This window comes from Schistocerca piceifrons, chromosome 1 (assembly GCF_021461385.2).
Source record: "Schistocerca piceifrons isolate TAMUIC-IGC-003096 chromosome 1, iqSchPice1.1, whole genome shotgun sequence".
Lineage (NCBI taxonomy): Eukaryota > Metazoa > Arthropoda > Insecta > Orthoptera > Acrididae > Schistocerca > Schistocerca piceifrons.
Window position 1 is genome coordinate 396,815,947 of NC_060138.1, and position 26,919 is coordinate 396,842,865.

At 49.0% G+C, this 26,919-nt stretch overlaps 8 pseudogenes; all 8 read left to right on the forward strand.

Moving 5' to 3' along the window:
* The first annotated feature begins 1,747 nt into the window (after positions 1 to 1,747).
* Positions 1,748 to 1,960, forward strand: LOC124720214 (annotated as a pseudogene).
* Positions 1,961 to 5,237: 3,277 nt separating this feature from the next.
* Positions 5,238 to 5,450, forward strand: LOC124720228 (annotated as a pseudogene).
* Positions 5,451 to 8,729: 3,279 nt separating this feature from the next.
* Positions 8,730 to 8,942, forward strand: LOC124720234 (annotated as a pseudogene).
* Positions 8,943 to 12,221: 3,279 nt separating this feature from the next.
* Positions 12,222 to 12,434, forward strand: LOC124720238 (annotated as a pseudogene).
* Positions 12,435 to 15,700: 3,266 nt separating this feature from the next.
* On the forward strand, positions 15,701 to 15,913 carry LOC124720245 (annotated as a pseudogene).
* A 3,276-nt stretch (positions 15,914 to 19,189) lies between these two features.
* LOC124720252 lies at positions 19,190 to 19,402 on the forward strand (annotated as a pseudogene).
* Positions 19,403 to 22,669: 3,267 nt separating this feature from the next.
* On the forward strand, positions 22,670 to 22,882 carry LOC124720260 (annotated as a pseudogene).
* Positions 22,883 to 26,150: 3,268 nt separating this feature from the next.
* LOC124720263 lies at positions 26,151 to 26,363 on the forward strand (annotated as a pseudogene).
* Positions 26,364 to 26,919: the final 556 nt, after the last annotated feature.

Sequence of the window (26,919 nt, forward strand, 5' to 3'; positions counted from 1 at the left end):
TGCCATGTTAAAATCCAACAAAATGGTGCTAATCCCACTAGGACCACGATCATTGACCATCGAACGCCCATGCTACCGGATTGTAGGGGAACAACGTATCTTGGGTCTTGAGGTGACTGCCTGTCCACAGCGCATGTTAACACTCACGTGCAGGCGGATTCTCACGCGCATCACAGGACTTTGCGTGAGTCACACTGATCAACGACTCGACCTCCATCAACGAATCCAACTGATTAATACTTACATCCTATCACGGGCATGGTATGTAGCACAACTCCTTACGCTACCGAAACAAACCAGCAGAGCCATCTCACAAACAGTATATTGCCTATTGTGGCGGCGTGCACTATTCAAAGTTGATGCACAGACTTGTACACTGCCAAAAGTCGATAGTCGCCTTGGACTCATTGACTTTCCCCACAAATGTGCGGCAATCCTGATTCACCGTATCGCCACTTTGCGTGAGATTGACCCAGGTGGGACAACAGCGGTGCTTTTCGACCGTTATCGCCTACAATCGGCGCGTGCACCAGTATGCTTGACACATATTCCATTCCGGATGACGACAGTCAAGGACTATCACCTCAATCAAAGTTACATCCTAGCAGTGGCCACCGACAAGGCACGCACATCGAAGCGCCTTTACTAGGCGCTTCGAGGCCAGCTCACACCACACAAATTGGAGGACAGACGACCGTCGGTCATCTGGCACCACGCTTGGGCTAATATCAACCACCTAGCCCTTCCCACAGAAGTTTCAGCGCTATGGTATCGCGTTGTAAACAATTTAATACCCACTAATCATCGCCTGGCGGCCATCCTCCTATGGCCCTCGGCTGCTTGCGGCCGATGTGGTGACGTAGACACCAGAGAGCATCGTCTCCTATGCCCTCACGTCACAGAAGTGTGGGACCTTGCACGTGTGCTATTAACGCTGATCGGTGGGACTACACTGGACTATGTGTCAGTCGACTGGTTCCTTAACCCTGGTATTCAGACCAACCCCCGAACACGACGTAACGCAATGGTGTGTCTCTTGGGCCAAACCATTTTCACGATCTATGACCTTTGCCTCGCAGATGCTGTCTCTTTCATGGACTACCTTTGGAGCCAGCATCGCCTGGCGGAATCTGACCGGAAATATACCATTACTTTTGCAAGATTTCTTAAAGTTGCAATGGTTCATGGTTATCAAAAGGTGTTCCGGGCTAACTAAGGCACCTCGTATAAGAATTGCCTGAGTGTACCCCTGGATCTTTGTCACTCGGACTTTCAAACTACCCTTGACTTACCCATACCCCAGATTTGATATTGGCCTTCTGGGCATCACTAGAGTAGACTGTTCTGTGATACTGATAATATGGAAATTGGTAACATGCGAATTGTGTGAACCTTGTATGAAAAATTATTGGAAAATTGGAAAACGCATAATCTATCTTAGAGGATTATTACTTTGTTAATTCTATGGGCGATGGGATTATCTCGCCAGTTCGTTTGAGTGTGCTGCGTCGCTGTTTTTTTTTTTATTTTGCCTTCATTTCTGTCTTTATTTATTTCTTTCTATTTAGTTTTTAAAATCATCACTTGCCTCACACCTGCAGAGGGAGGTGTGTTTCTGAGTAGTGTGTCGTCGCCCCCTGAGGCATAGCAGAGTATGCCTCCGCTTTTATTTTCGGTTTATGGCAATAAGTCTTGCTACTAACAACACCCTGCTTTACGTGCTGCGTCGACACTAGAGGATGGCGGCATTTTTGGAGAGGAAAAGGTAGGGCTATAGGGGAGGTAGGAGGGAAAAAAAGTGTAGTATCTGTTCTTATCAGCTTAATATCTGATACGTCCTGCATCACACGACCAGAATATTAAACTCATTTTTGGCTTCTGACGGAGTGCTAGGGGCTTGCTCCACCTCTGTAGCGGGTTGGCCCGGCATTGCAGTACCGCCGGGATCGGCCCACCTAAAATTAATTAAAACACAGCCTGAAATGGGTTAACATTCTGCAGTGATCAGATATTCCGCTGGTAGCAAAACTTGTCGTAGTTGTTGATGTGCCCAGTAGTTAGTTGCTTACACACCACGATTTCTTTTAATTAATTTAAGATTATCTTAAGTAATTTTTTTTTTTTTTTTTTTTTTTTTGCGGTTAGCCGGACCGCACTTGCAGCCGCATTACGCTAGGCTGGTAATTTATGGGGGCGCAGGACAGTGCCTTCGGATGCCTCGTTAGCGTCTCTTATGGTCTGGTCACAGATAATTTTAATTAAATTGTTTGGAGTTATAACCTTAGCTCCTCGCGAACGTCGTCGTCGTCGCCGCCGCACGCACGCAGAATACGTGTGTACACACGCACACACACATATGCAGTAGGTGGTGGACGACGTAAGCACTCGGCTAGGTGTAGCTCGCGCCAGTATAGCTCGCACCGGCCTGACGCTGCTGTGGGGCGGCCTCACGGCTTCTCCACTGCCCTGGCAGCTAGCGGCGTTCAAATAGGAGTCGCAGTTTACTCCTCGACATGGAGGGTAGTACTGGGCTGTTGACGAGTGCTCTCGTATATTGTCGTTCCTTCCGGCACTTGCTTTTGCGATGTTTTCGACGGTCGCCTGTTGCCATATCAGCCCGCACCACCGTATGTCACTCCCTCATGTGGAACGCACACGCTGCAAGCATTTAGGCCCTGACACTGCGGTTTTTCATCTCTGGCGGTACTCCGCAAGGATACCGCCCTTCGATTGTGCCATTCCAGCACTAATCGAAGTGCTAGGTTTTCCGGCCTGTTAGGAGACCGCTTCTGCAAAATGTGCGAGGAGATTTTTGCTGGTTGCGAGCTACCCGCCGATTTTCTAGCTGTACGTATTGGCTTTAATCCAAAGGTCACAGGTCACTGATGGGCTAAAGACGTACGTCCCATCACCGTTCTTAACACTGATTATAAGTTGGTGGCACGAAGTGTGGCTTCACGTCTTAAACAGGGAATGAATAAGGTACTTTGTCCCACTCAATCATGTGGCGTTTCGAATCGAACCACCTTCACCGCTGCTTCTATATACCGTGATGCTGTCTTACTCACCCACCGCCGACGCTCGAACCCCGGCTGCAATTGATCCCTAGATTTCGCCGGTGCCTCCGATAGGGTCTCCCATCCTACCTGCTGGCCGTTATGTAGCGGATGGGTTTCGGGGAGCACTTCATAAGAGTCATCCGGCACTTCTTGGATGGAGCAAATTCCACAATCATTGTGAACGGTTGCAGATCACGACCAATTTCCATCAGACGATCATTTCGACAAGGGTGTCCCTTGTCAGTGTATTTTATCGCTTTGGCGCTGTACCCCATGCTGCGTGACATCGGACGGATGGTCGATGGTGTTCCTTTCCCAGGCGTCACCTTCCGCAGTGTGGCGTAGGCGGATGGTGTAGGTGTGTTTGTAGCAAACGCCAGGGACATCGATTCGGTTCGCCGAGTCCTCCACGTTTATGAACGAGCATCCGGTGCCATGTTAAAATCCAACAAAATGGTGCTAATCCCACTAGGACCACGATCATTGACCATCGAACGCCCATGCTACCGGATTGTAGGGGAACAACGTATCTTGGGTCTTGAGGTGACTGCCTGTCCACAGCGCATGTTAACACTCACGTGCAGGCGGATTCTCACGCGCATCAGAGGACTTTGCGTGAGTCACACTGATCAACGACTCGACCTCCATCAACGAATCCAACTGATTAATACTTACATCCTATCACGGGCATGGTATGTAGCACAACTCCTTACGCTACCGAAACAAACCAGCAGAGCCATCTCACAAACAGTATATTGCCTATTGTGGCGGCGTGCACTATTCAAAGTTGATGCACAGACTTGTACACTGCCAAAAGTCGATAGTCGCCTTGGACTCATTGACTTTCCCCACAAATGTGCGGCAATCCTGATTCACCGTATCGCCACTTTGCGTGAGATTGACCCAGGTGGGACAACAGCGGTGCTTTTCGACCGTTATCGCCTACAATCGGCGCGTGCACCAGTATGCTTGACACATATTCCATTCCGGATGACGACAGTCAAGGACTATCACCTCAATCAAAGTTACATCCTAGCAGTGGCCACCGACAAGGCACGCACATCGAAGCGCCTTTACTAGGCGCTTCGAGGCCAGCTCACACCACACAAATTGGAGGACAGACGACCGTCGGTCATCTGGCACCACGCTTGGGCTAATATCAACCACCTAGCCCTTCCCACAGAAGTTTCAGCGCTATGGTATCGCGTTGTAAACAATTTAATACCCACTAATCATCGCCTGGCGGCCATCCTCCTATGGCCCTCGGCTGCTTGCGGCCGATGTGGTGACGTAGACACCAGAGAGCATCGTCTCCTATGCCCTCACGTCACAGAAGTGTGGGACCTTGCACGTGTGCTATTAACGCTGATCGGTGGGACTACACTGGACTATGTGTCAGTCGACTGGTTCCTTAACCCTGGTATTCAGACCAACCCCCGAACACGACGTAACGCAATGGTGTGTCTCTTGGGCCAAACCATTTTCACGATCTATGACCTTTGCCTCGCAGATGCTGTCTCTTTCATGGACTACCTTTGGAGCCAGCATCGCCTGGCGGAATCTGACCGGAAATATACCATTACTTTTGCAAGATTTCTTAAAGTTGCAATGGTTCATGGTTATCAAAAGGTGTTCCGGGCTAACTAAGGCACCTCGTATAAGAATTGCCTGAGTGTACCCCTGGATCTTTGTCACTCGGACTTTCAAACTACCCTTGACTTACCCATACCCCAGATTTGATATTGGCCTTCTGGGCATCACTAGAGTAGACTGTTCTGTGATACTGATAATATGGAAATTGGTAACATGCGAATTGTGTGAACCTTGTATGAAAAATTATTGGAAAATTGGAAAACGCATAATCTATCTTAGAGGATTATTACTTTGTTAATTCTATGGGCGATGGGATTATCTCGCCAGTTCGTTTGAGTGTGCTGCGTCGCTGTTTTTTTTTTTATTTTGCCTTCATTTCTGTCTTTATTTATTTCTTTCTATTTAGTTTTTAAAATCATCACTTGCCTCACACCTGCAGAGGGAGGTGTGTTTCTGAGTAGTGTGTCGTCGCCCCCTGAGGCATAGCAGAGTATGCCTCCGCTTTTATTTTCGGTTTATGGCAATAAGTCTTGCTACTAACAACACCCTGCTTTACGTGCTGCGTCGACACTAGAGGATGGCGGCATTTTTGGAGAGGAAAAGGTAGGGCTATAGGGGAGGTAGGAGGGAAAAAAAGTGTAGTATCTGTTCTTATCAGCTTAATATCTGATACGTCCTGCATCACACGACCAGAATATTAAACTCATTTTTGGCTTCTGACGGAGTGCTAGGGGCTTGCTCCACCTCTGTAGCGGGTTGGCCCGGCATTGCAGTACCGCCGGGATCGGCCCACCTAAAATTAATTAAAACACAGCCTGAAATGGGTTAACATTCTGCAGTGATCAGATATTCCGCTGGTAGCAAAACTTGTCGTAGTTGTTGATGTGCCCAGTAGTTAGTTGCTTACACACCACGATTTCTTTTAATTAATTTAAGATTATCTTAAGTAATTTTTTTTTTTTTTTTTTTTTTTTTTGCGGTTAGCCGGACCGCACTTGCAGCCGCATTACGCTAGGCTGGTAATTTATGGGGGCGCAGGACAGTGCCTTCGGATGCCTCGTTAGCGTCTCTTATGGTCTGGTCACAGATAATTTTAATTAAATTGTTTGGAGTTATAACCTTAGCTCCTCGCGAACGTCGTCGTCGTCGCCGCCGCACGCACGCAGAATACGTGTGTACACACGCACACACACATATGCAGTAGGTGGTGGACGACGTAAGCACTCGGCTAGGTGTAGCTCGCGCCAGTATAGCTCGCACCGGCCTGACGCTGCTGTGGGGCGGCCTCACGGCTTCTCCACTGCCCTGGCAGCTAGCGGCGTTCAAATAGGAGTCGCAGTTTACTCCTCGACATGGAGGGTAGTACTGGGCTGTTGACGAGTGCTCTCGTATATTGTCGTTCCTTCCGGCACTTGCTTTTGCGATGTTTTCGACGGTCGCCTGTTGCCATATCAGCCCGCACCACCGTATGTCACTCCCTCATGTGGAACGCACACGCTGCAAGCATTTAGGCCCTGACACTGCGGTTTTTCATCTCTGGCGGTACTCCGCAAGGATACCGCCCTTCGATTGTGCCATTCCAGCACTAATCGAAGTGCTAGGTTTTCCGGCCTGTTAGGAGACCGCTTCTGCAAAATGTGCGAGGAGATTTTTGCTGGTTGCGAGCTACCCGCCGATTTTCTAGCTGTACGTATTGGCTTTAATCCAAAGGTCACAGGTCACTGATGGGCTAAAGACGTACGTCCCATCACCGTTCTTAACACTGATTATAAGTTGGTGGCACGAAGTGTGGCTTCACGTCTTAAACAGGGAATGAATAAGGTACTTTGTCCCACTCAATCATGTGGCGTTTCGAATCGAACCACCTTCACCGCTGCTTCTATATACCGTGATGCTGTCTTACTCACCCACCGCCGACGCTCGAACCCCGGCTGCAATTGATCCCTAGATTTCGCCGGTGCCTCCGATAGGGTCTCCCATCCTACCTGCTGGCCGTTATGTAGCGGATGGGTTTCGGGGAGCACTTCATAAGAGTCATCCGGCACTTCTTGGATGGAGCAAATTCCACAATCATTGTGAACGGTTGCAGATCACGACCAATTTCCATCAGACGATCATTTCGACAAGGGTGTCCCTTGTCAGTGTATTTTATCGCTTTGGCGCTGTACCCCATGCTGCGTGACATCGGACGGATGGTCGATGGTGTTCCTTTCCCAGGCGTCACCTTCCGCAGTGTGGCGTAGGCGGATGGTGTAGGTGTGTTTGTAGCAAACGCCAGGGACATCGATTCGGTTCGCCGAGTCCTCCACGTTTATGAACGAGCATCCGGTGCCATGTTAAAATCCAACAAAATGGTGCTAATCCCACTAGGACCACGATCATTGACCATCGAACGCCCATGCTACCGGATTGTAGGGGAACAACGTATCTTGGGTCTTGAGGTGACTGCCTGTCCACAGCGCATGTTAACACTCACGTGCAGGCGGATTCTCACGCGCATCAGAGGACTTTGCGTGAGTCACACTGATCAACGACTCGACCTCCATCAACGAATCCAACTGATTAATACTTACATCCTATCACGGGCATGGTATGTAGCACAACTCCTTACGCTACCGAAACAAACCAGCAGAGCCATCTCACAAACAGTATATTGCCTATTGTGGCGGCGTGCACTATTCAAAGTTGATGCACAGACTTGTACACTGCCAAAAGTCGATAGTCGCCTTGGACTCATTGACTTTCCCCACAAATGTGCGGCAATCCTGATTCACCGTATCGCCACTTTGCGTGAGATTGACCCAGGTGGGACAACAGCGGTGCTTTTCGACCGTTATCGCCTACAATCGGCGCGTGCACCAGTATGCTTGACACATATTCCATTCCGGATGACGACAGTCAAGGACTATCACCTCAATCAAAGTTACATCCTAGCAGTGGCCACCGACAAGGCACGCACATCGAAGCGCCTTTACTAGGCGCTTCGAGGCCAGCTCACACCACACAAATTGGAGGACAGACGACCGTCGGTCATCTGGCACCACGCTTGGGCTAATATCAACCACCTAGCCCTTCCCACAGAAGTTTCAGCGCTATGGTATCGCGTTGTAAACAATTTAATACCCACTAATCATCGCCTGGCGGCCATCCTCCTATGGCCCTCGGCTGCTTGCGGCCGATGTGGTGACGTAGACACCAGAGAGCATCGTCTCCTATGCCCTCACGTCACAGAAGTGTGGGACCTTGCACGTGTGCTATTAACGCTGATCGGTGGGACTACACTGGACTATGTGTCAGTCGACTGGTTCCTTAACCCTGGTATTCAGACCAACCCCCGAACACGACGTAACGCAATGGTGTGTCTCTTGGGCCAAACCATTTTCACGATCTATGACCTTTGCCTCGCAGATGCTGTCTCTTTCATGGACTACCTTTGGAGCCAGCATCGCCTGGCGGAATCTGACCGGAAATATACCATTACTTTTGCAAGATTTCTTAAAGTTGCAATGGTTCATGGTTATCAAAAGGTGTTCCGGGCTAACTAAGGCACCTCGTATAAGAATTGCCTGAGTGTACCCCTGGATCTTTGTCACTCGGACTTTCAAACTACCCTTGACTTACCCATACCCCAGATTTGATATTGGCCTTCTGGGCATCACTAGAGTAGACTGTTCTGTGATACTGATAATATGGAAATTGGTAACATGCGAATTGTGTGAACCTTGTATGAAAAATTATTGGAAAATTGGAAAACGCATAATCTATCTTAGAGGATTATTACTTTGTTAATTCTATGGGCGATGGGATTATCTCGCCAGTTCGTTTGAGTGTGCTGCGTCGCTGTTTTTTTTTTTTATTTTGCCTTCATTTCTGTCTTTATTTATTTCTTTCTATTTAGTTTTTAAAATCATCACTTGCCTCACACCTGCAGAGGGAGGTGTGTTTCTGAGTAGTGTGTCGTCGCCCCCTGAGGCATAGCAGAGTATGCCTCCGCTTTTATTTTCGGTTTATGGCAATAAGTCTTGCTACTAACAACACCCTGCTTTACGTGCTGCGTCGACACTAGAGGATGGCGGCATTTTTGGAGAGGAAAAGGTAGGGCTATAGGGGAGGTAGGAGGGAAAAAAAGTGTAGTATCTGTTCTTATCAGCTTAATATCTGATACGTCCTGCATCACACGACCAGAATATTAAACTCATTTTTGGCTTCTGACGGAGTGCTAGGGGCTTGCTCCACCTCTGTAGCGGGTTGGCCCGGCATTGCAGTACCGCCGGGATCGGCCCACCTAAAATTAATTAAAACACAGCCTGAAATGGGTTAACATTCTGCAGTGATCAGATATTCCGCTGGTAGCAAAACTTGTCGTAGTTGTTGATGTGCCCAGTAGTTAGTTGCTTACACACCACGATTTCTTTTAATTAATTTAAGATTATCTTAAGTAATTTTTTTTTTTTTTTTTTTTTTTTTTGCGGTTAGCCGGACCGCACTTGCAGCCGCATTACGCTAGGCTGGTAATTTATGGGGGCGCAGGACAGTGCCTTCGGATGCCTCGTTAGCGTCTCTTATGGTCTGGTCACAGATAATTTTAATTAAATTGTTTGGAGTTATAACCTTAGCTCCTCGCGAACGTCGTCGTCGTCGCCGCCGCACGCACGCAGAATACGTGTGTACACACGCACACACACATATGCAGTAGGTGGTGGACGACGTAAGCACTCGGCTAGGTGTAGCTCGCGCCAGTATAGCTCGCACCGGCCTGACGCTGCTGTGGGGCGGCCTCACGGCTTCTCCACTGCCCTGGCAGCTAGCGGCGTTCAAATAGGAGTCGCAGTTTACTCCTCGACATGGAGGGTAGTACTGGGCTGTTGACGAGTGCTCTCGTATATTGTCGTTCCTTCCGGCACTTGCTTTTGCGATGTTTTCGACGGTCGCCTGTTGCCATATCAGCCCGCACCACCGTATGTCGCTCCCTCATGTGGAACGCACACGCTGCAAGCATTTAGGTCCTGACACTGCGGTTTTTCATCTCTGGCGGTACTCCGCAAGGATACCGCCCTTCGATTGTGCCATTCCAGCACTAATCGAAGTGCTAGGTTTTCCGGCCTGTTAGGAGACCGCTTCTGCAAAATGTGCGAGGAGATTTTTGCTGGTTGCGAGCTACCCGCCGATTTTCTAGCTGTACATATTGGCTTTAATCCAAAGGTCACAGGTCACTGATGGGCTAAAGACGTACGTCCCATCACCGTTCTTAACACTGATTATAAGTTGGTGGCACGAAGTGTGGCTTCACGTCTTAAACAGGGAATGAATAAGGTACTTTGTCCCACTCAATCATGTGGCGTTTCGAATCGAACCACCTTCACCGCTGCTTCTATATACCGTGATGCTGTCTTACTCACCCACCGCCGACGCTCGAACCCCGGCTGCAATTGATCCCTAGATTTCGCCGGTGCCTCCGATAGGGTCTCCCATCCTACCTGCTGGCCGTTATGTAGCGGATGGGTTTCGGGGAGCACTTCATAAGAGTCATCCGGCACTTCTTGGATGGAGCAAATTCCACAATCATTGTGAACGGTTGCAGATCACGACCAATTTCCATCAGACGATCAGTTCGACAAGGGTGTCCCTTGTCAGTGTATTTTATCGCTTTGGCGCTGTACCCCATGCTGCGTGACATCGGACGGATGGTCGATGGTGTTCCTTTCCCAGGCGTCACCTTCCGCAGTGTGGCGTAGGCGGATGGTGTAGGTGTGTTTGTAGCAAACGCCAGGGACATCGATTCGGTTCGCCGAGTCCTCCACGTTTATGAACGAGCATCCGGTGCCATGTTAAAATCCAACAAAATGGTGCTAATCCCACTAGGACCACGATCATTGACCATCGAACGCCCATGCTACCGGATTGTAGGGGAACAACGTATCTTGGGTCTTGAGGTGACTGCCTGTCCACAGCGCATGTTAACACTCACGTGCAGGCGGATTCTCACGCGCATCACAGGACTTTGCGTGAGTCACACTGATCAACGACTCGACCTCCATCAACGAATCCAACTGATTAATACTTACATCCTATCACGGGCATGGTATGTAGCACAACTCCTTACGCTACCGAAACAAACCAGCAGAGCCATCTCACAAACAGTATATTGCCTATTGTGGCGGCGTGCACTATTCAAAGTTGATGCACAGACTTGTACACTGCCAAAAGTCGATAGTCGCCTTGGACTCATTGACTTTCCCCACAAATGTGCGGCAATCCTGATTCACCGTATCGCCACTTTGCGTGAGATTGACCCAGGTGGGACAACAGCGGTGCTTTTCGACCGTTATCGCCTACAATCGGCGCGTGCACCAGTATGCTTGACACATATTCCATTCCGGATGACGACAGTCAAGGACTATCACCTCAATCAAAGTTACATCCTAGCAGTGGCCACCGACAAGGCACGCACATCGAAGCGCCTTTACTAGGCGCTTCGAGGCCAGCTCACACCACACAAATTGGAGGACAGACGACCGTCGGTCATCTGCCACCACGCTTGGGCTAATATCAACCACCTAGCCCTTCCCACAGAAGTTTCAGCGCTATGGTATCGCGTTGTAAACAATTTAATACCCACTAATCATCGCCTGGCGGCCATCCTCCTATGGCCCTCGGCTGCTTGCGGCCGATGTGGTGACGTAGACACCAGAGAGCATCGTCTCCTATGCCCTCACGTCACAGAAGTGTGGGACCTTGCACGTGTGCTATTAACGCTGATCGGTGGGACTACACTGGACTATGTGTCAGTCGACTGGTTCCTTAACCCTGGTATTCAGACCAACCCCCGAACACGACGTAACGCAATGGTGTGTCTCTTGGGCCAAACCATTTTCACGATCTATGACCTTTGCCTCGCAGATGCTGTCTCTTTCATGGACTACCTTTGGAGCCAGCATCGCCTGGCGGAATCTGACCGGAAATATACCATTACTTTTGCAAGATTTCTTAAAGTTGCAATGGTTCATGGTTATCAAAAGGTGTTCCGGGCTAACTAAGGCACCTCGTATAAGAATTGCCTGAGTGTACCCCTGGATCTTTGTCACTCGGACTTTCAAACTACCCTTGACTTACCCATACCCCAGATTTGATATTGGCCTTCTGGGCATCACTAGAGTAGACTGTTCTGTGATACTGATAATATGGAAATTGGTAACATGCGAATTGTGTGAACCTTGTATGAAAAATTATTGGAAAATTGGAAAACGCATAATCTATCTTAGAGGATTATTACTTTGTTAATTCTATGGGCGATGGGATTATCTCGCCAGTTCGTTTGAGTGTGCTGCGTCGCTGTTTTTTTTTTTTATTTTGCCTTCATTTCTGTCTTTATTTATTTCTTTCTATTTAGTTTTTAAAATCATCACTTGCCTCACACCTGCAGAGGGAGGTGTGTTTCTGAGTAGTGTGTCGTCGCCCCCTGAGGCATAGCAGAGTATGCCTCCGCTTTTATTTTCGGTTTATGGCAATAAGTCTTGCTACTAACAACACCCTGCTTTACGTGCTGCGTCGACACTAGAGGATGGCGGCATTTTTGGAGAGGAAAAGGTAGGGCTATAGGGGAGGTAGGAGGGAAAAAAAGTGTAGTATCTGTTCTTATCAGCTTAATATCTGATACGTCCTGCATCACACGACCAGAATATTAAACTCATTTTTGGCTTCTGACGGAGTGCTAGGGGCTTGCTCCACCTCTGTAGCGGGTTGGCCCGGCATTGCAGTACCGCCGGGATCGGCCCACCTAAAATTAATTAAAACACAGCCTGAAATGGGTTAACATTCTGCAGTGATCAGATATTCCGCTGGTAGCAAAACTTGTCGTAGTTGTTGATGTGCCCAGTAGTTAGTTGCTTACACACCACGATTTCTTTTAATTAATTTAAGATTATCTTAAGTAATTTTTTTTTTTTTTTGCGGTTAGCCGGACCGCACTTGCAGCCGCATTACGCTAGGCTGGTAATTTATGGGGGCACAGGACAGTGCCTTCGGATGCCTCGTTAGCGTCTCTTATGGTCTGGTCACAGATAATTTTAATTAAATTGTTTGGAGTTATAACCTTAGCTCCTCGCGAACGTCGTCGTCGTCGCCGCCGCACGCACGCAGAATACGTGTGTACACACGCACACACACATATGCAGTAGGTGGTGGACGACGTAAGCACTCGGCTAGGTGTAGCTCGCGCCAGTATAGCTCGCACCGGCCTGACGCTGCTGTGGGGCGGCCTCACGGCTTCTCCACTGCCCTGGCAGCTAGCGGCGTTCAAATAGGAGTCGCAGTTTACTCCTCGACATGGAGGGTAGTACTGGGCTGTTGACGAGTGCTCTCGTATATTGTCGTTCCTTCCGGCACTTGCTTTTGCGATGTTTTCGACGGTCGCCTGTTGCCATATCAGCCCGCACCACCGTATGTCGCTCCCTCATGTGGAACGCACACGCTGCAAGCATTTAGGTCCTGACACTGCGGTTTTTCATCTCTGGCGGTACTCCGCAAGGATACCGCCCTTCGATTGTGCCATTCCAGCACTAATCGAAGTGCTAGGTTTTCCGGCCTGTTAGGAGACCGCTTCTGCAAAATGTGCGAGGAGATTTTTGCTGGTTGCGAGCTACCCGCCGATTTTCTAGCTGTACATATTGGCTTTAATCCAAAGGTCACAGGTCACTGATGGGCTAAAGACGTACGTCCCATCACCGTTCTTAACACTGATTATAAGTTGGTGGCACGAAGTGTGGCTTCACGTCTTAAACAGGGAATGAATAAGGTACTTTGTCCCACTCAATCATGTGGCGTTTCGAATCGAACCACCTTCACCGCTGCTTCTATATACCGTGATGCTGTCTTACTCACCCACCGCCGACGCTCGAACCCCGGCTGCAATTGATCCCTAGATTTCGCCGGTGCCTCCGATAGGGTCTCCCATCCTACCTGCTGGCCGTTATGTAGCGGATGGGTTTCGGGGAGCACTTCATAAGAGTCATCCGGCACTTCTTGGATGGAGCAAATTCCACAATCATTGTGAACGGTTGCAGATCACGACCAATTTCCATCAGACGATCAGTTCGACAAGGGTGTCCCTTGTCAGTGTATTTTATCGCTTTGGCGCTGTACCCCATGCTGCGTGACATCGGACGGATGGTCGATGGTGTTCCTTTCCCAGGCGTCACCTTCCGCAGTGTGGCGTAGGCGGATGGTGTAGGTGTGTTTGTAGCAAACGCCAGGGACATCGATTCGGTTCGCCGAGTCCTCCACGTTTATGAACGAGCATCCGGTGCCATGTTAAAATCCAACAAAATGGTGCTAATCCCACTAGGACCACGATCATTGACCATCGAACGCCCATGCTACCGGATTGTAGGGGAACAACGTATCTTGGGTCTTGAGGTGACTGCCTGTCCACAGCGCATGTTAACACTCACGTGCAGGCGGATTCTCACGCGCATCACAGGACTTTGCGTGAGTCACACTGATCAACGACTCGACCTCCATCAACGAATCCAACTGATTAATACTTACATCCTATCACGGGCATGGTATGTAGCACAACTCCTTACGCTACCGAAACAAACCAGCAGAGCCATCTCACAAACAGTATATTGCCTATTGTGGCGGCGTGCACTATTCAAAGTTGATGCACAGACTTGTACACTGCCAAAAGTCGATAGTCGCCTTGGACTCATTGACTTTCCCCACAAATGTGCGGCAATCCTGATTCACCGTATCGCCACTTTGCGTGAGATTGACCCAGGTGGGACAACAGCGGTGCTTTTCGACCGTTATCGCCTACAATCGGCGCGTGCACCAGTATGCTTGACACATATTCCATTCCGGATGACGACAGTCAAGGACTATCACCTCAATCAAAGTTACATCCTAGCAGTGGCCACCGACAAGGCACGCACATCGAAGCGCCTTTACTAGGCGCTTCGAGGCCAGCTCACACCACACAAATTGGAGGACAGACGACCGTCGGTCATCTGCCACCACGCTTGGGCTAATATCAACCACCTAGCCCTTCCCACAGAAGTTTCAGCGCTATGGTATCGCGTTGTAAACAATTTAATACCCACTAATCATCGCCTGGCGGCCATCCTCCTATGGCCCTCGGCTGCTTGCGGCCGATGTGGTGACGTAGACACCAGAGAGCATCGTCTCCTATGCCCTCACGTCACAGAAGTGTGGGACCTTGCACGTGTGCTATTAACGCTGATCGGTGGGACTACACTGGACTATGTGTCAGTCGACTGGTTCCTTAACCCTGGTATTCAGACCAACCCCCGAACACGACGTAACGCAATGGTGTGTCTCTTGGGCCAAACCATTTTCACGATCTATGACCTTTGCCTCGCAGATGCTGTCTCTTTCATGGACTACCTTTGGAGCCAGCATCGCCTGGCGGAATCTGACCGGAAATATACCATTACTTTTGCAAGATTTCTTAAAGTTGCAATGGTTCATGGTTATCAAAAGGTGTTCCGGGCTAACTAAGGCACCTCGTATAAGAATTGCCTGAGTGTACCCCTGGATCTTTGTCACTCGGACTTTCAAACTACCCTTGACTTACCCATACCCCAGATTTGATATTGGCCTTCTGGGCATCACTAGAGTAGACTGTTCTGTGATACTGATAATATGGAAATTGGTAACATGCGAATTGTGTGAACCTTGTATGAAAAATTATTGGAAAATTGGAAAACGCATAATCTATCTTAGAGGATTATTACTTTGTTAATTCTATGGGCGATGGGATTATCTCGCCAGTTCGTTTGAGTGTGCTGCGTCGCTGTTTTTTTTTTATTTTGCCTTCGTTTCTGTCTTTATTTATTTCTTTCTATTTAGTTTTTAAAATCATCACTTGCCTCACACCTGCAGAGGGAGGTGTGTTTCTGAGTAGTGTGTCGTCGCCCCCTGAGGCATAGCAGAGTATGCCTCCGCTTTTATTTTCGGTTTATGGCAATAAGTCTTGCTACTAACAACACCCTGCTTTACGTGCTGCGTCGACACTAGAGGATGGCGGCATTTTTGGAGAGGAAAAGGTAGGGCTATAGGGGAGGTAGGAGGGAAAAAAAGTGTAGTATCTGTTCTTATCAGCTTAATATCTGATACGTCCTGCATCACACGACCAGAATATTAAACTCATTTTTGGCTTCTGACGGAGTGCTAGGGGCTTGCTCCACCTCTGTAGCGGGTTGGCCCGGCATTGCAGTACCGCCGGGATCGGCCCACCTAAAATTAATTAAAACACAGCCTGAAATGGGTTAACATTCTGCAGTGATCAGATATTCCGCTGGTAGCAAAACTTGTCGTAGTTGTTGATGTGCCCAGTAGTTAGTTGCTTACACACCACGATTTCTTTTAATTAATTTAAGATTATCTTAAGTAATTTTTTTTTTTTTTTTTTTTTTTTTGCGGTTAGCCGGACCGCACTTGCAGCCGCATTACGCTAGGCTGGTAATTTATGGGGGCACAGGACAGTGCCTTCGGATGCCTCGTTAGCGTCTCTTATGGTCTGGTCACAGATAATTTTAATTAAATTGTTTGGAGTTATAACCTTAGCTCCTCGCGAACGTCGTCGTCGTCGCCGCCGCACGCACGCAGAATACGTGTGTACACACGCACACACACATATGCAGTAGGTGGTGGACGACGTAAGCACTCGGCTAGGTGTAGCTCGCGCCAGTATAGCTCGCACCGGCCTGACGCTGCTGTGGGGCGGCCTCACGGCTTCTCCACTGCCCTGGCAGCTAGCGGCGTTCAAATAGGAGTCGCAGTTTACTCCTCGACATGGAGGGTAGTACTGGGCTGTTGACGAGTGCTCTCGTATATTGTCGTTCCTTCCGGCACTTGCTTTTGCGATGTTTTCGACGGTCGCCTGTTGCCATATCAGCCCGCACCACCGTATGTCACTCCCTCATGTGGAACGCACACGCTGCAAGCATTTAGGCCCTGACACTGCGGTTTTTCATCTCTGGCGGTACTCCGCAAGGATACCGCCCTTCGATTGTGCCATTCCAGCACTAATCGAAGTGCTAGGTTTTCCGGCCTGTTAGGAGACCGCTTCTGCAAAATGTGCGAGGAGATTTTTGCTGGTTGCGAGCTACCCGCCGATTTTCTAGCTGTACATATTGGCTTTAATCCAAAGGTCACAGGTCACTGATGGGCTAAAGACGTACGTCCCATCACCGTTCTTAACACTGATTATAAGTTGGTGGCACGAAGTGTGGCTTCACGTCTTAAACAGGGAATGAATAAGGTACTTTGTCCCACTCAATCATGTGGCGTTTCGAATCGAACCACCTTCACCGCTGCTTCTATATACCGTGATGCTGTCTTACTCACCCACCGCCGACGCTCGAACCCCGGCTGCAATTGATCCCTAGATTTCGCCGGTGCCTCCGATAGGGTCTCCCATCCTACCTGCTGGCCGTTATGTAGCGGATGGGTTTCGGGGAGCACTTCATAAGAGTCATCCGGCACTTCTTGGATGGAGCAAATTCCACAATCATTGTGAACGGTTGCAGATCACGACCAATTTCCATCAGACGATCAGTTCGACAAGGGTGTCCCTTGTCAGTGTATTTTATCGCTTTGGCGCTGTACCCCATGCTGCGTGACATCGGACGGATGGTCAATGGTGTTCCTTTCCCAGGCGTCACCTTCCGCAGTGTGGCGTAGGCGGATGGTGTAGGTGTGTTTGTAGCAAACGCCAGGGACATCGATTCGGTTCGCCAAGTCCTCCACGTTTATGAACGAGCATCCGGTGCCATGTTAAAATCCAACAAAATGGTGCTAATCCCACTAGGACCACGATCATTGACCATCGAACGCCCATGCTACCGGATTGTAGGGGAACAACGTATCTTGGGTCTTGAGGTGACTGCCTGTCCACAGCGCATGTTAACACTCACGTGCAGGCGGATTCTCACGCGCATCAGAGGACTTTGCGTGAGTCACACTGATCAACGACTCGACCTCCATCAACGAATCCAACTGATTAATACTTACATCCTATCACGGGCATGGTATGTAGCACAACTCCTTACGCTACCGAAACAAACCAGCAGAGCCATCTCACAAACAGTATATTGCCTATTGTGGCGGCGTGCACTATTCAAAGTTGATGCACAGACTTGTACACTGCCAAAAGTCGATAGTCGCCTTGGACTCATTGACTTTCCCCACAAATGTGCGGCAATCCTGATTCACCGTATCGCCACTTTGCGTGAGATTGACCCAGGTGGGACAACAGCGGTGCTTTTCGACCGTTATCGCCTACAATCGGCGCGTGCACCAGTATGCTTGACACATATTCCATTCCGGATGACGACAGTCAAGGACTATCACCTCAATCAAAGTTACATCCTAGCAGTGGCCACCGACAAGGCACGCACATCGAAGCGCCTTTACTAGGCGCTTCGAGGCCAGCTCACACCACACAAATTGGAGGACAGACGACCGTCGGTCATCTGCCACCACGCTTGGGCTAATATCAACCACCTAGCCCTTCCCACAGAAGTTTCAGCGCTATGGTATCGCGTTGTAAACAATTTAATACCCACTAATCATCGCCTGGCGGCCATCCTCCTATGGCCCTCGGCTGCTTGCGGCCGATGTGGTGACGTAGACACCAGAGAGCATCGTCTCCTATGCCCTCACGTCACAGAAGTGTGGGACCTTGCACGTGTGCTATTAACGCTGATCGGTGGGACTACACTGGACTATGTGTCAGTCGACTGGTTCCTTAACCCTGGTATTCAGACCAACCCCCGAACACGACGTAACGCAATGGTGTGTCTCTTGGGCCAAACCATTTTCACGATCTATGACCTTTGCCTCGCAGATGCTGTCTCTTTCATGGACTACCTTTGGAGCCAGCATCGCCTGGCGGAATCTGACCGGAAATATACCATTACTTTTGCAAGATTTCTTAAAGTTGCAATGGTTCATGGTTATCAAAAGGTGTTCCGGGCTAACTAAGGCACCTCGTATAAGAATTGCCTGAGTGTACCCCTGGATCTTTGTCACTCGGACTTTCAAACTACCCTTGACTTACCCATACCCCAGATTTGATATTGGCCTTCTGGGCATCACTAGAGTAGACTGTTCTGTGATACTGATAATATGGAAATTGGTAACATGCGAATTGTGTGAACCTTGTATGAAAAATTATTGGAAAATTGGAAAACGCATAATCTATCTTAGAGGATTATTACTTTGTTAATTCTATGGGCGATGGGATTATCTCGCCAGTTCGTTTGAGTGTGCTGCGTCGCTGTTTTTTTTTTATTTTGCCTTCGTTTCTGTCTTTATTTATTTCTTTCTATTTAGTTTTTAAAATCATCACTTGCCTCACACCTGCAGAGGGAGGTGTGTTTCTGAGTAGTGTGTCGTCGCCCCCTGAGGCATAGCAGAGTATGCCTCCGCTTTTATTTTCGGTTTATGGCAATAAGTCTTGCTACTAACAACACCCTGCTTTACGTGCTGCGTCGACACTAGAGGATGGCGGCATTTTTGGAGAGGAAAAGGTAGGGCTATAGGGGAGGTAGGAGGGAAAAAAAGTGTAGTATCTGTTCTTATCAGCTTAATATCTGATACGTCCTGCATCACACGACCAGAATATTAAACTCATTTTTGGCTTCTGACGGAGTGCTAGGGGCTTGCTCCACCTCTGTAGCGGGTTGGCCCGGCATTGCAGTACCGCCGGGATCGGCCCACCTAAAATTAATTAAAACACAGCCTGAAATGGGTTAACATTCTGCAGTGATCAGATATTCCGCTGGTAGCAAAACTTGTCGTAGTTGTTGATGTGCCCAGTAGTTAGTTGCTTACACACCACGATTTCTTTTAATTAATTTAAGATTATCTTAAGTAATTTTTTTTTTTTTTTTGCGGTTAGCCGGACCGCACTTGCAGCCGCATTACGCTAGGCTGGTAATTTATGGGGGCACAGGACAGTGCCTTCGGATGCCTCGTTAGCGTCTCTTATGGTCTGGTCACAGATAATTTTAATTAAATTGTTTGGAGTTATAACCTTAGCTCCTCGCGAACGTCGTCGTCGTCGCCGCCGCACGCACGCAGAATACGTGTGTACACACGCACACACACATATGCAGTAGGTGGTGGACGACGTAAGCACTCGGCTAGGTGTAGCTCGCGCCAGTATAGCTCGCACCGGCCTGACGCTGCTGTGGGGCGGCCTCACGGCTTCTCCACTGCCCTGGCAGCTAGCGGCGTTCAAATAGGAGTCGCAGTTTACTCCTCGACATGGAGGGTAGTACTGGGCTGTTGACGAGTGCTCTCGTATATTGTCGTTCCTTCCGGCACTTGCTTTTGCGATGTTTTCGACGGTCGCCTGTTGCCATATCAGCCCGCACCACCGTATGTCACTCCCTCATGTGGAACGCACACGCTGCAAGCATTTAGGCCCTGACACTGCGGTTTTTCATCTCTGGCGGTACTCCGCAAGGATACCGCCCTTCGATTGTGCCATTCCAGCACTAATCGAAGTGCTAGGTTTTCCGGCCTGTTAGGAGACCGCTTCTGCAAAATGTGCGAGGAGATTTTTGCTGGTTGCGAGCTACCCGCCGATTTTCTAGCTGTACATATTGGCTTTAATCCAAAGGTCACAGGTCACTGATGGGCTAAAGACGTACGTCCCATCACCGTTCTTAACACTGATTATAAGTTGGTGGCACGAAGTGTGGCTTCACGTCTTAAACAGGGAATGAATAAGGTACTTTGTCCCACTCAATCATGTGGCGTTTCGAATCGAACCACCTTCACCGCTGCTTCTATATACCGTGATGCTGTCTTACTCACCCACCGCCGACGCTCGAACCCCGGCTGCAATTGATCCCTAGATTTCGCCGGTGCCTCCGATAGGGTCTCCCATCCTACCTGCTGGCCGTTATGTAGCGGATGGGTTTCGGGGAGCACTTCATAAGAGTCATCCGGCACTTCTTGGATGGAGCAAATTCCACAATCATTGTGAACGGTTGCAGATCACGACCAATTTCCATCAGACGATCAGTTCGACAAGGGTGTCCCTTGTCAGTGTATTTTATCGCTTTGGCGCTGTACCCCATGCTGCGTGACATCGGACGGATGGTCAATGGTGTTCCTTTCCCAGGCGTCACCTTCCGCAGTGTGGCGTAGGCGGATGGTGTAGGTGTGTTTGTAGCAAACGCCAGGGACATCGATTCGGTTCGCCAAGTCCTCCACGTTTATGAACGAGCATCCGGTGCCATGTTAAAATCCAACAAAATGGTGCTAATCCCACTAGGACCACGATCATTGACCATCGAACGCCCATGCTACCGGATTGTAGGGGAACAACGTATCTTGGGTCTTGAGGTGACTGCCTGTCCACAGCGCATGTTAACACTCACGTGCAGGCGGATTCTCACGCGCATCAGAGGACTTTGCGTGAGTCACACTGATCAACGACTCGACCTCCATCAACGAATCCAACTGATTAATACTTACATCCTATCACGGGCATGGTATGTAGCACAACTCCTTACGCTACCGAAACAAACCAGCAGAGCCATCTCACAAACAGTATATTGCCTATTGTGGCGGCGTGCACTATTCAAAGTTGATGCACAGACTTGTACACTGCCAAAAGTCGATAGTCGCCTTGGACTCATTGACTTTCCCCACAAATGTGCGGCAATCCTGATTCACCGTATCGCCACTTTGCGTGAGATTGACCCAGGTGGGACAACAGCGGTGCTTTTCGACCGTTATCGCCTACAATCGGCGCGTGCACCAGTATGCTTGACACATATTCCATTCCGGATGACGACAGTCAAGGACTATCACCTCAATCAAAGTTACATCCTAGCAGTGGCCACCGACAAGGCACGCACATCGAAGCGCCTTTACTAGGCGCTTCGAGGCCAGCTCACACCACACAAATTGGAGGACAGACGACCGTCGGTCATCTGCCACCACGCTTGGGCTAATATCAACCACCTAGCCCTTCCCACAGAAGTTTCAGCGCTATGGTATCGCGTTGTAAACAATTTAATACCCACTAATCATCGCCTGGCGGCCATCCTCCTATGGCCCTCGGCTGCTTGCGGCCGATGTGGTGACGTAGACACCAGAGAGCATCGTCTCCTATGCCCTCACGTCACAGAAGTGTGGGACCTTGCACGTGTGCTATTAACGCTGATCGGTGGGACTACACTGGACTATGTGTCAGTCGACTGGTTCCTTAACCCTGGTATTCAGACCAACCCCCGAACACGACGTAACGCAATGGTGTGTCTCTTGGGCCAAACCATTTTCACGATCTATGACCTTTGCCTCGCAGATGCTGTCTCTTTCATGGACTACCTTTGGAGCCAGCATCGCCTGGCGGAATCTGACCGGAAATATACCATTACTTTTGCAAGATTTCTTAAAGTTGCAATGGTTCATGGTTATCAAAAGGTGTTCCGGGCTAACTAAGGCACCTCGTATAAGAATTGCCTGAGTGTACCCCTGGATCTTTGTCACTCGGACTTTCAAACTACCCTTGACTTACCCATACCCCAGATTTGATATTGGCCTTCTGGGCATCACTAGAGTAGACTGTTCTGTGATACTGATAATATGGAAATTGGTAACATGCGAATTGTGTGAACCTTGTATGAAAAATTATTGGAAAATTGGAAAACGCATAATCTATCTTAGAGGATTATTACTTTGTTAATTCTATGGGCGATGGGATTATCTCGCCAGTTCGTTTGAGTGTGCTGCGTCGCTGTTTTTTTTTTATTTTGCCTTCGTTTCTGTCTTTATTTATTTCTTTCTATTTAGTTTTTAAAATCATCACTTGCCTCACACCTGCAGAGGGAGGTGTGTTTCTGAGTAGTGTGTCGTCGCCCCCTGAGGCATAGCAGAGTATGCCTCCGCTTTTATTTTCGGTTTATGGCAATAAGTCTTGCTACTAACAACACCCTGCTTTACGTGCTGCGTCGACACTAGAGGATGGCGGCATTTTTGGAGAGGAAAAGGTAGGGCTATAGGGGAGGTAGGAGGGAAAAAAAGTGTAGTATCTGTTCTTATCAGCTTAATATCTGATACGTCCTGCATCACACGACCAGAATATTAAACTCATTTTTGGCTTCTGACGGAGTGCTAGGGGCTTGCTCCACCTCTGTAGCGGGTTGGCCCGGCATTGCAGTACCGCCGGGATCGGCCCACCTAAAATTAATTAAAACACAGCCTGAAATGGGTTAACATTCTGCAGTGATCAGATATTCCGCTGGTAGCAAAACTTGTCGTAGTTGTTGATGTGCCCAGTAGTTAGTTGCTTACACACCACGATTTCTTTTAATTAATTTAAGATTATCTTAAGTAATTTTTTTTTTTTTTTTGCGGTTAGCCGGACCGCACTTGCAGCCGCATTACGCTAGGCTGGTAATTTATGGGGGCACAGGACAGTGCCTTCGGATGCCTCGTTAGCGTCTCTTATGGTCTGGTCACAGATAATTTTAATTAAATTGTTTGGAGTTATAACCTTAGCTCCTCGCGAACGTCGTCGTCGTCGCCGCCGCACGCACGCAGAATACGTGTGTACACACGCACACACACATATGCAGTAGGTGGTGGACGACGTAAGCACTCGGCTAGGTGTAGCTCGCGCCAGTATAGCTCGCACCGGCCTGACGCTGCTGTGGGGCGGCCTCACGGCTTCTCCACTGCCCTGGCAGCTAGCGGCGTTCAAATAGGAGTCGCAGTTTACTCCTCGACATGGAGGGTAGTACTGGGCTGTTGACGAGTGCTCTCGTATATTGTCGTTCCTTCCGGCACTTGCTTTTGCGATGTTTTCGACGGTCGCCTGTTGCCATATCAGCCCGCACCACCGTATGTCACTCCCTCATGTGGAACGCACACGCTGCAAGCATTTAGGCCCTGACACTGCGGTTTTTCATCTCTGGCGGTACTCCGCAAGGATACCGCCCTTCGATTGTGCCATTCCAGCACTAATCGAAGTGCTAGGTTTTCCGGCTTGTTAGGAGACCGCTTCTGCAAAATGTGCGAGGAGATTTTTGCTGGTTGCGAGCTACCCGCCGATTTTCTAGCTGTACATATTGGCTTTAATCCAAAGGTCACAGGTCACTGATGGGCTAAAGACGTACGTCCCATCACCGTTCTTAACACTGATTATAAGTTGGTGGCACGAAGTGTGGCTTCACGTCTTAAACAGGGAATGAATAAGGTACTTTGTCCCACTCAATCATGTGGCGTTTCGAATCGAACCACCTTCACCGCTGCTTCTATATACCGTGATGCTGTCTTACTCACCCACCGCCGACGCTCGAACCCCGGCTGCAATTGATCCCTAGATTTCGCCGGTGCCTCCGATAGGGTCTCCCATCCTACCTGCTGGCCGTTATGTAGCGGATGGGTTTCGGGGAGCACTTCATAAGAGTCATCCGGCACTTCTTGGATGGAGCAAATTCCACAATCATTGTGAACGGTTGCAGATCACGACCAATTTCCATCAGACGATCAGTTCGACAAGGGTGTCCCTTGTCAGTGTATTTTATCGCTTTGGCGCTGTACCCCATGCTGCGTGACATCGGACGGATGGTCGATGGTGTTCCTTTCCCAGGCGTCACCTTCCGCAGTGTGGCGTAGGCGGATGGTGTAGGTGTGTTTGTAGCAAACGCCAGGGACATCGATTCGGTTCGCCGAGTCCTCCACGTTTATGAACGAGCATCCGGTGCCATGTTAAAATCCAACAAAATGGTGCTAATCCCACTAGGACCACGATCATTGACCATCGAACGCCCATGCTACCGGATTGTAGGGGAACAACGTATCTTGGGTCTTGAGGTGACTGCCTGTCCACAGCGCATGTTAACACTCACGTGCAGGCGGATTCTCACGCGCATCACAGGACTTTGCGTGAGTCACACTGATCAACGACTCAACCTCCATCAACGAATCCAACTGATTAATACTTACATCCTATCACGGGCATGGTATGTAGCACAACTCCTTACGCTACCGAAACAAACCAGCAGAGCCATCTCACAAACAGTATATTGCCTATTGTGGCGGCGTGCACTATTCAAAGTTGATGCACAGACTTGTACACTGCCAAAAGTCGATAGTCGCCTTGGACTCATTGACTTTCCCCACAAATGTGCGGCAATCCTGATTCACCGTATCGCCACTTTGCGTGAGATTGACCCAGGTGGGACAACAGCGGTGCTTTTCGACCGTTATCGCCTACAATCGGCGCGTGCACCAGTATGCTTGACACATATTCCATTCCGGATGACGACAGTCAAGGACTATCACCTCAATCAAAGTTACATCCTAGCAGTGGCCACCGACAAGGCACGCACATCGAAGCGCCTTTACTAGGCGCTTCGAGGCCAGCTCACACCACACAAATTGGAGGACAGACGACCGTCGGTCATCTGGCACCACGCTTGGGCTAATATCAACCACCTAGCCCTTCCCACAGAAGTTTCAGCGCTATGGTATCGCGTTGTAAACAATTTAATACCCACTAATCATCGCCTGGCGGCCATCCTCCTATGGCCCTCGGCTGCTTGCGGCCGATGTGGTGACGTAGACACCAGAGAGCATCGTCTCCTATGCCCTCACGTCACAGAAGTGTGGGACCTTGCACGTGTGCTATTAACGCTGATCGGTGGGACTACACTGGACTATGTGTCAGTCGACTGGTTCCTTAACCCTGGTATTCAGACCAACCCCCGAACACGACGTAACGCAATGGTGTGTCTCTTGGGCCAAACCATTTTCACGATCTATGACCTTTGCCTCGCAGATGCTGTCTCTTTCATGGACTACCTTTGGAGCCAGCATCGCCTGGCGGAATCTGACCGGAAATATACCATTACTTTTGCAAGATTTCTTAAAGTTGCAATGGTTCATGGTTATCAAAAGGTGTTCCGGGCTAACTAAGGCACCTCGTATAAGAATTGCCTGAGTGTACCCCTGGATCTTTGTCACTCGGACTTTCAAACTACCCTTGACTTACCCATACCCCAGATTTGATATTGGCCTTCTGGGCATCACTAGAGTAGACTGTTCTGTGATACTGATAATATGGAAATTGGTAACATGCGAATTGTGTGAACCTTGTATGAAAAATTATTGGAAAATTGGAAAACGCATAATCTATCTTAGAGGATTATTACTTTGTTAATTCTATGGGCGATGGGATTATCTCGCCAGTTCGTTTGAGTGTGCTGCGTCGCTGTTTTTTTTTTTATTTTGCCTTCATTTCTGTCTTTATTTATTTCTTTCTATTTAGTTTTTAAAATCATCACTTGCCTCACACCTGCAGAGGGAGGTGTGTTTCTGAGTAGTGTGTCGTCGCCCCCTGAGGCATAGCAGAGTATGCCTCCGCTTTTATTTTCGGTTTATGGCAATAAGTCTTGCTACTAACAACACCCTGCTTTACGTGCTGCGTCGACACTAGAGGATGGCGGCATTTTTGGAGAGGAAAAGGTAGGGCTATAGGGGAGGTAGGAGGGAAAAAAAGTGTAGTATCTGTTCTTATCAGCTTAATATCTGATACGTCCTGCATCACACGACCAGAATATTAAACTCATTTTTGGCTTCTGACGGAGTGCTAGGGGCTTGCTCCACCTCTGTAGCGGGTTGGCCCGGCATTGCAGTACCGCCGGGATCGGCCCACCTAAAATTAATTAAAACACAGCCTGAAATGGGTTAACATTCTGCAGTGATCAGATATTCCGCTGGTAGCAAAACTTGTCGTAGTTGTTGATGTGCCCAGTAGTTAGTTGCTTACACACCACGATTTCTTTTAATTAATTTAAGATTATCTTAAGTAATTTTTTTTTTTTTTTTTTTTTTTTTTGCGGTTAGCCGGACCGCACTTGCAGCCGCATTACGCTAGGCTGGTAATTTATGGGGGCACAGGACAGTGCCTTCGGATGCCTCGTTAGCGTCTCTTATGGTCTGGTCACAGATAATTTTAATTAAATTGTTTGGAGTTATAACCTTAGCTCCTCGCGAACGTCGTCGTCGTCGCCGCCGCACGCACGCAGAATACGTGTGTACACACGCACACACACATATGCAGTAGGTGGTGGACGACGTAAGCACTCGGCTAGGTGTAGCTCGCGCCAGTATAGCTCGCACCGGCCTGACGCTGCTGTGGGGCGGCCTCACGGCTTCTCCACTGCCCTGGCAGCTAGCGGCGTTCAAATAGGAGTCGCAGTTTACTCCTCGACAT